The sequence below is a fragment of the Silene latifolia genome, chromosome 5, assembly GCF_048544455.1.
Source record: "Silene latifolia isolate original U9 population chromosome 5, ASM4854445v1, whole genome shotgun sequence".
In the NCBI taxonomy this organism is placed as follows: Eukaryota; Viridiplantae; Streptophyta; class Magnoliopsida; order Caryophyllales; family Caryophyllaceae; genus Silene; species Silene latifolia.
Genome location: NC_133530.1, coordinates 68,788,478 through 68,797,036, shown reverse-complemented (window position 1 = coordinate 68,797,036; position 8,559 = coordinate 68,788,478).

Below are 8,559 nucleotides of genomic sequence, written 5' to 3'. Positions count from 1 at the left end.
TCACTTCCTTAGAGTTCCTACACTCAAACCTTGGTTACCCCTTAAGTTGAACTTATATTTGACCTCCTTCCCGACGATGCTTTCCTTTAGGGTCCCACACCCTAGCACAATCCTTATATATCTTTTAGGTCTTACCCTTAGCTCCTACGCTTACCCTTAGCTCCTATGCTTACCCTTAGCTCCTACGCAACTCCGGAAACATCTCGAGAAAGAAGTCTCAGGTATGGTCTCTTCTTATGGCTAGCGAGCTTCCCTACGTAGTTTAATGGACTTTAAACGACCCTCCCCGATAGTCGACAGACTCTAAAATGTTCCCGACGACAGGTCCTTGGTTCAGACCCATTGAGCCGCCTCGCGTCGCCATAGTCGTCAGGTTGTAATCTTCGATTGACCTGATGGCTATACTTTGACTTTCGCCTTGTCCAAGCCTTAGTCAAAGTGGGGGCTCTGTAGATACCTCATTTCTGCACCTCTCGCAAACCACCCGGTGATGATTGGGCCGCATGTTTGGTACGCGGAACGATTTGTGACAGTTCGTAAGTTTATCGTCAAGTGATAGCTCAAATACTTGTGTCTACCTCTTAGTTGTCATCTACGTGCCGATACGGTCGTTTTGGCAGTAATTAGAGTACATTTGAAGTCTGGGTCAAAAAACCGTCTTCATTTCCTAAAACCGTCAAATCCCGAGTCAAAGCAATGTGCTTGTCTACCTAAGGTTAGGATGTCATAAAATGTTGAGATTATATCTCATTTTGAGTCACATGTCACTTCATTAGGCTAAACTAAAAGTTTACATTACAAAATGTGCATTTCATTTAGCTAAAATGATAACCCGACCTTTAAGCCCATTTTACGAGGTGATAAAGACTTTTTTGGGTCAGGCCTATTTCACAGAAAGTTCTAGATCTCTTTCTTAGCTTTCCAACGCCACCAAAATCACCTTAATCCGAGTCCTGTAGAGAAAGTTATGCCTAAAATACGACAGGCTGTCGAACGCGCTTTCTTGCGCAGGAGGAACCCGCTGAGGAAAGGACGCAGCAAGTGTTGCGCCTCTTCCAAGGGACGCAGCACCTGCTGCGCCTTTTCCTCAAGACTTTCTTTTTGTCCAAGTTTCCGTGTTTAACCTAAGTCGGTTATTTCCGGATCTTTCTCTCCTTTCCTAATCCCTAATTCCGTGATTAGTATAAATAGAGACCTTCGGTCTCACATATTTCTCACGCGAGTGTCCGCCCTTCTCTTCTCCCTTTGCATTCTAGACCTTTGTTCTTACTTTTTGGCGTCTACGTGCTTGAACATTCGACCACGTAAGCTCGGATCCTTCTGAGTACCAGCCTCGTTTGCATGACCGACCAATTTGACCAACTACACATCAATCAACTTAATTAATCTAATCGTTTTCCTCTTACGAGGGCACTTTCATATTTGCATTATAGTTCGAGTCGAGCATCGCTAATAGATAACTTAGTCCTTCTCGTTTCGTCAAACATGTAAGTCTGAGGGTGTATAATCTCTCTTTTATTTATTGTTATTTACTTTTCGTATTATCATATTGTAAGGTTTATGTCGAAAATACCAATTAAAACCGATTTATAAAACCTTGTTTAAAAACCCTTTTTACGGATTTCCGGTGAAGAGAGGCGTCGAGAAAGGATGCAAAGAATCGCGCGCCTCTTCGAAGGAGCGCAGTACCTGCTGCGCCTCTTCGTGAGGCTGCCGCAGTTCCTGCTTTCTTTCTTCTTCCTTCGTCCTCTGTAATTCGTATGTTTTTATTTGTTTTATTTGTTTTCTTTAATTCTCTGATATCATAGCATAATAGTTCCATATGTATATTGTTCATCATTCATTAGCATATAATTCATCATAAATCCGACTTAAATCCCTTATAATCCAATATTTGCGGGTTTTCGTCATTAAATTCAATCCGGGTTGTAGAAATTCGATTTGTTCATATTGAGTTTCTGGAATTCGTCTTTGATATATTTTAATCTGTCTTTTGTCATATTCATCGCATGTTCGTTATTAATTTGTCATTAATTCATCATATTTAACCTATTTTATTCACCTATGTCACTAATCCATCATTCGTTCATGTAATTAATTCGTTTGTATCCGTCTCATCTGTGTTTTATTGTTTTATGACCCCTCAATCACATGTAAATAACCTATTAACCACTTTCATCCGAGTAAATAATTTAATCAATCATTAAATTTACCAACGAGTATTAACAACACGCAATTCCGCTCACAAATGTATTGGAGTCAAACAGAAATGACGCAAAGAATGCGCGCCTATTCCAAGAGACGCAGCTCTGCTGCGCCTGTTCCGGGTTGATTTCTGTCTCTAAACTCCGTTGTTGCCTTGACCTAGTTTAATTAGCTTACGTATAATTGACTATTAATCGTATTATCGCCTTCTGATTTGTTCGTTAATTCATTCTTTTATTCTTTTTCTCAAATCGTCCGTTTTAAAGGTATTTTCGACATAAATCGCTAAGCCCAATGTAATTACTATAATTTTCTATTATTGTATTATTTATCGCATTTGTATGATTTATTCACTTGGCATTCACATGTAATTGAGCATTAAATCCTACTTCGACCCAATTGTATGCTAAACTATGTGTCAACCGACTTAGTCTAATTCTCACATGCTAGGATTAAAACTTGGATGTTGCATTGCATGCATATAACCGACGATATATCGAGTATGAATAACTTCCTTAATCATTAGTAGAGGCCGCTATCGAGGCGGGCGGGATTAGGTGTTCGATCAAAAGAGCTTCCTAATACGTACCCTCACCCCTTACTCCAGATCTCTGTGAACATCCGTGTTCATTGGCATCCACGAGAGTCATTCTAGACATAGAATGCTAAGGGCAACGATTGCTTGGTGTTCATGTCTCTACTTTGTGTCTTGACATGGTACGAAGTATTCGAACGGTTCCAATTTCCCATAAAAATTGGTGGCGACTCCACAAAATGCAAACGCTTGTTTCCCAAGCGCCCCCGTGGCCCATGTCCACAAGTACCTATGTCAAACACTGCTTTGTGCTTCGTTTGACCGAGATATAAAGTGGATTCGAACGGGTTCCAAGCATCCCACAAACGCTTGGTGGCGACTCCGAACATCTTTGCATCGTTTCGAGACCTTTACCGAGACGAAACCGACCGATCTAAAATGATCCGGTCGAAAGAATTTTTATGCCGCCGAGCGTGGCTTTCAAAAGACCGCTGCATGTCCACAGATTGGCTTGGCGTGCAGGTGGCCCGTGACCGCAGATCGGTAGGTGGCCCAAATCTACATACCGGCCTGTGGCTCATGTCCACATCTGTCACAAATACTAGTTCAACAAACCACTAAGTCTAAGAGAATGGAACCAAATCACCTCCAAATAGTGTTAAACTAGACTACTTTCGTCCTCAATTTCCAAATGCTTTCGTCAAGGGTGATCGGATAGCGTGGAATGATGATCCCCATGATGCTGCTAGTGACATAAGACGCGACAAGTCTCGAATTCTCTACAAATGTAAAGGTCATGGATTGTCCCAAGCTCGACAAGATGGCATAGCAAAACGATTTTTGGGAATGAATGCTCAATTCAATGTACAAAAAGGTGGATTTGACTATCGTTCAAAGTTTGACCTCATTCAACTTTCACATTTCAATATTTAAGATGAGGTTTGTCCCTTTTTGTGCTAGTGTCTTTTGCTTTCTTCAATCGCTTATTAGGCAACTGGTTAACCTCTAGACAATAGCTTTACGGGGTAATATTCACTCTGTCTTTGGTTGGTTGAATTCACAACCATTTGGGGGCCCAATTCAATGGATCCCTCTTCAAATCACATCAAAGTGGTACGCCTCCATCAAAACGACTTACTTTCGCAAATTTCAACCTTTCAAAATACTTTGAGGTTTCATTGGCAATTAAAACGTTTTCACATTACAAAATCTTTGAAATGAGCACTTTAAACTTATTCATGAAAAATATTTTTGGGTTGCCATACCACCAAGTTAATCAAGGTCACCTAGACAAGTTAACCAAGTCCATATCGCATCACGGGGTTGGATAGGTGACTCACATGCAAACCCTTGACTAGGCTTTGGGTCATGGGTCAAAAGACACTAGTATGACACAACCTAGGGTGTTTTAAATCCATTCTAGTAGGCAAAGTCTTAAGTTGAAAAAGTATTTGTAACCGCCTAAACGCTCTTGTCAAAGTTCCCAATTAGGCACTTTTCCAAAATATTTCACCTAATACAACTACATGCCATAGGATGCAACTAGTATATACATGTTACTATACAAGTGCAACAATCAAACTATATGCCAAAAAGACTAATGCAACTAATCCTAACAACACATAGACACACATCACCAAGTTCCAAAATTGGAACACTACTAGAAAAAAGGTCTCTTGCGGCGCTTTTATATGACTTTTAGCAACGCTAAATAGCGCCGCAAAGGGATATACTGATGCTTAAAAAGCGCCGCATTTGCTCATGCCGCTAACCCCTTTCGCGGCGCTTTTCATTTGCGTCGGTATAAGTCATGTAAAGCGTCGCGAAACTAGCAGCGCTATATTCTTGTAGTAGGTGCGCTTTTCAAGCGCCGCTAAATAGAAATCGTGCTTGTTATAGCACTTCAATTGTATTGTTTGGCTACCTTCTCATTACCAGTAGTCGCGCTCTATTCAAGCTTGTCACAATGCCTTATATAATTGACATTCCAATTTATGAAGCTAATTCAAAAATATGAATTCCCATAAAGAAAAATAATATTTCCATCTTATTCATTATCGAGTCAATTAATACGTAAGCTTTGTGTACACATTCCAATCCAAAATAACCAAGTTCAAGTAAAATTGAAAATGTGAAACAATAATTAAAATAATAGCTATGATACTTAATTGAACTACTTGTTCATCACCACTATTGAGATTAATCAAATTAGTCTTCTTTGAGTTCTTGAAGCATCTTGGACGTAGTGTCGTCCGCATAATAGACCTTCCAACCCCTTATAATGCAGCTTGACGATTGAATTTTTAACATTGCTAAGAATCCATGTGAAAATAGCTATGATACTTAATTGAACTACTTGTTCATCACCACTATTGAGATTAATCAAATTAGTCTTCTTTGAGTTCTTGAAGCATCTTGGACGTAGTGTCGTCCGCATAATAGACCTTCCAACCCCTTATAATGCAGCTTGACGATTGAATTTTTAACATTGATAAGTAGAGGTCATATCATCAAAAATAAAAAATTTGACTTCATTTAACAACTCTAAGTACGTGAACATAACAACCAAATGCTCATACCAACATATTATCATCAATATTTTCACCAATGCTGAAAATTAAAACTATCAATTATTGATATATGTTCACAGCAAAATTTCATCACAACAAGCATAATTTAATAACCTACCAAATAGAGCTTTAACAATATAATAAACCACCTGAATACAGTAGCGAATCTATCAGTTTATCTAAAGTTTCAATTCGGAATAAAAATTCAAAAAAAGTAGATATCCACACACATGATTATAGAAATTCAGAAATGAAAATAAATCAATAAAACATTCCAACTTCCGGATCTTGGCATCTTCCCTAACTCCATGAAAAGATCAGAATATTCAATTAGGCCCAAAATGTAAAGCAATTGTACTATAAAACCAGAAGTTAAAGTTTGTGTTAATTAGGGATACTACTTATCATCTGCAAAACGTAACAAATTACACATCCACCATAAGCGTTCAACGAAATTTATTTACATTTTCCACTCAAGAGATAGAAATGGGAGAGGGTGAAAGGATTAAATGACTGAAAGATAGTTAAATACCTCAGTATTGTCATTATAAGAATATTTGTTGGAGGAAGATTCATAGGAACTATATTTGCTAGAGTCAAGATCACTTGAGCTGAAGGCCAGATAGATGAACACAGGGTTACACTGGCTTCCTTTCCATGATGCTGAATTCTAAATGATCGACCTTCAAGGAAAAAAAGTATGCACAATCAGACAGCAAAAACTTGTTCATAATCTTCTAAACAGTTGAAAGAAAGCAACTTTGTCCATCAACTAATGATAAGTATTGCAAAATAATGATCTAGTGCCAACCACCATATTTCAACAAGAACAATATGTAGTTTCTGAGACAACTTAAAAAAAACAAAGTTGTTATAGTTTCTCACTACAGCGAAAACCAAACAGACAAGTCTAGGAGTTCGTCATTTTTCAGGTATTATCTATGAGAACTGTTTGATAGATAACAAAGGAAGATTCAAATATAAATAGTACCATATTCATTTCATTTAAGAAACTACACAAATTAGCTAAAAGATATTAACAACTTACGAATAAGCAATGCACGATGTTTATCTGGATACTAGCATAGGTGCAGAGGAGACTAGAGAAAATCAAAGATAATTTCTTTCATTCACAACGAATAACCAACACATATGGGAGATTATTAAAACAAGCGCACAAAACAAAGAAAACTATCTCACAAAGCATTGTATATACTTCATCCGTTTTTTCATTTGTTTACCTTCCGATTCATCATCAAAGCATCATATTAATGATGTAATACCCCTCACCTCATTTCATATATCTTGTTAAAGACTTAATGAATCCCGCCATTTAAAAAAAAACAAGTAATCCGCAGTATTCAGCACCTCATGAAAACAGTCGCACAATAAGTAGTACTCCGTATATTTCAAGTGACAGGAAAACAAGTAAATCAGCATCTATTGTTGTTATTAGATCATTTTATGGGTAAACTTGTGGTCTTGTACTACTCCAATCATCATATTAACTTAAACCATTGAAAAAAAGAATGCAATTTATACAGAAATCATCAAATTAAAAAAAACCCAAAATTTCAATTGAAATTTCAATTGAAAAACATAAGAAACAATTAATTAGTGCTAAAGATAACTACAACATTGAAAGAGAAAGACAAGTAAGGAATAGTGATACCTGATTGTGCGATTGAAGATCTAGATTTCTAGATCTTGAATGGTTGTGCTAACTTCAGTGCTCCATTCCCGGTGAAAGAGGTTATTTTCTAAGGGTTTTCTAGTATTGATAGGAGTCATGGGAATATGGGATATTATATGGCGCTGAGATTATCCCGCGTTTTGTATTCTAATTTTTGGGGTGGCGTTTGTGTGAGGCGCTATGTATAAGCGCGTCTTTTTTGTGTTAATTAGCCAGACTCAGCACTTTATATTGATAGCGTCGTAATAAAAGCGCCTCAACATCCCGACTTTGTAGTAGTGGAACATCCTCCTCAACATACAAAGCCCAACTTCCTCAATTATAAATAAGAGAAAAGAGAGGGAGAAAAAAGAAGATATAGGAGCGATTATACCAAGCGTCTTCTAACTCCTTAGCACATGTCTCCGATATTCCAAACGTACTTATGCATTTTATTACACAAAAGCAACAATATATACAAGACATGTATGAAAAATTTCCTCCCAATACTTATTTATATACATATAGGAGGAAATTAAAGACACACAAAAACATGTTTTTTGAAAAAATTCAAATTTTTTTGGATTTTTTTTTTTTGAAATTTTATCAAAATTTACAAGTTTAGTTACAAATATATACGAAGTAGATATTTCCCTCCCCACACTTATTATTCACGTCGTCCTCGATGGGATTGGTGTAGGGAGAAGAATGGTGAAAATGAGTAACATATTTTTGTAATTTTTCAAATTTTCATAAAAAGAAGAACATATTTTTGGCTTTTTGATTTTTTGAAAATGAAATACATGTTTTTGGATTTTTAGAAAAATTTATCAAAAAGAAAAAGAATGCATAAAAAGTTTGGGTTACCTCCCAAGAAACGCGGTTTTAAGGATACCGCGAAACCTAAGCTTGGTCCGAAAACTAACCGGGATCCCACAACCTATGAGGAAGGCCACTTAACTCCTTGCCCAAGTCAATAAAGCTCACTTCTTTGAGCTTCCTCCAATCATCAAGGTTGTGATCATTCTCCTCGACATTTTCAAACTCAATTTCATAAAATATTTTCTCCTTCGTTGGAGGAGAATGTTCAAAAACGATGATTTCAGGACAATCAACAAGATAAAAAACTTGGTTAGCCTTCTTGCCCCTCATTCTCTCTTCTTTCCTCTTATCCTCAAATTTCTCCTTCAAGCAACCGCCAAGAGCTAAATAAGGAGCCACAACAACCTACTCGGAAAGATTGTCATACTCCTCCTCAATTATAAACTCGTAAGATGAGGTAAGAAAGTGAAGTGGAAGAAAATCAATGGGAATAAGAGAATCAACCTTAATAAAAGGGATAGACATCGAGGGTTCTTGGAAGAATTTCTCAAAGGTGGGTTCTCCGAAAGAATCAATATCCACAATATCATCATCCCACTTCACCTCAAGACTATCATCTAACATGTTTAGGCTTTCTCTTTCCCAAGACTCATTGAAAATACCATTCTCTTCAAAACACACTTTACTCAACTCCTCCACCATCTCATGGTCTACCTAAAACGACATGCTCTCATACTCACATATGCCAAATTGCT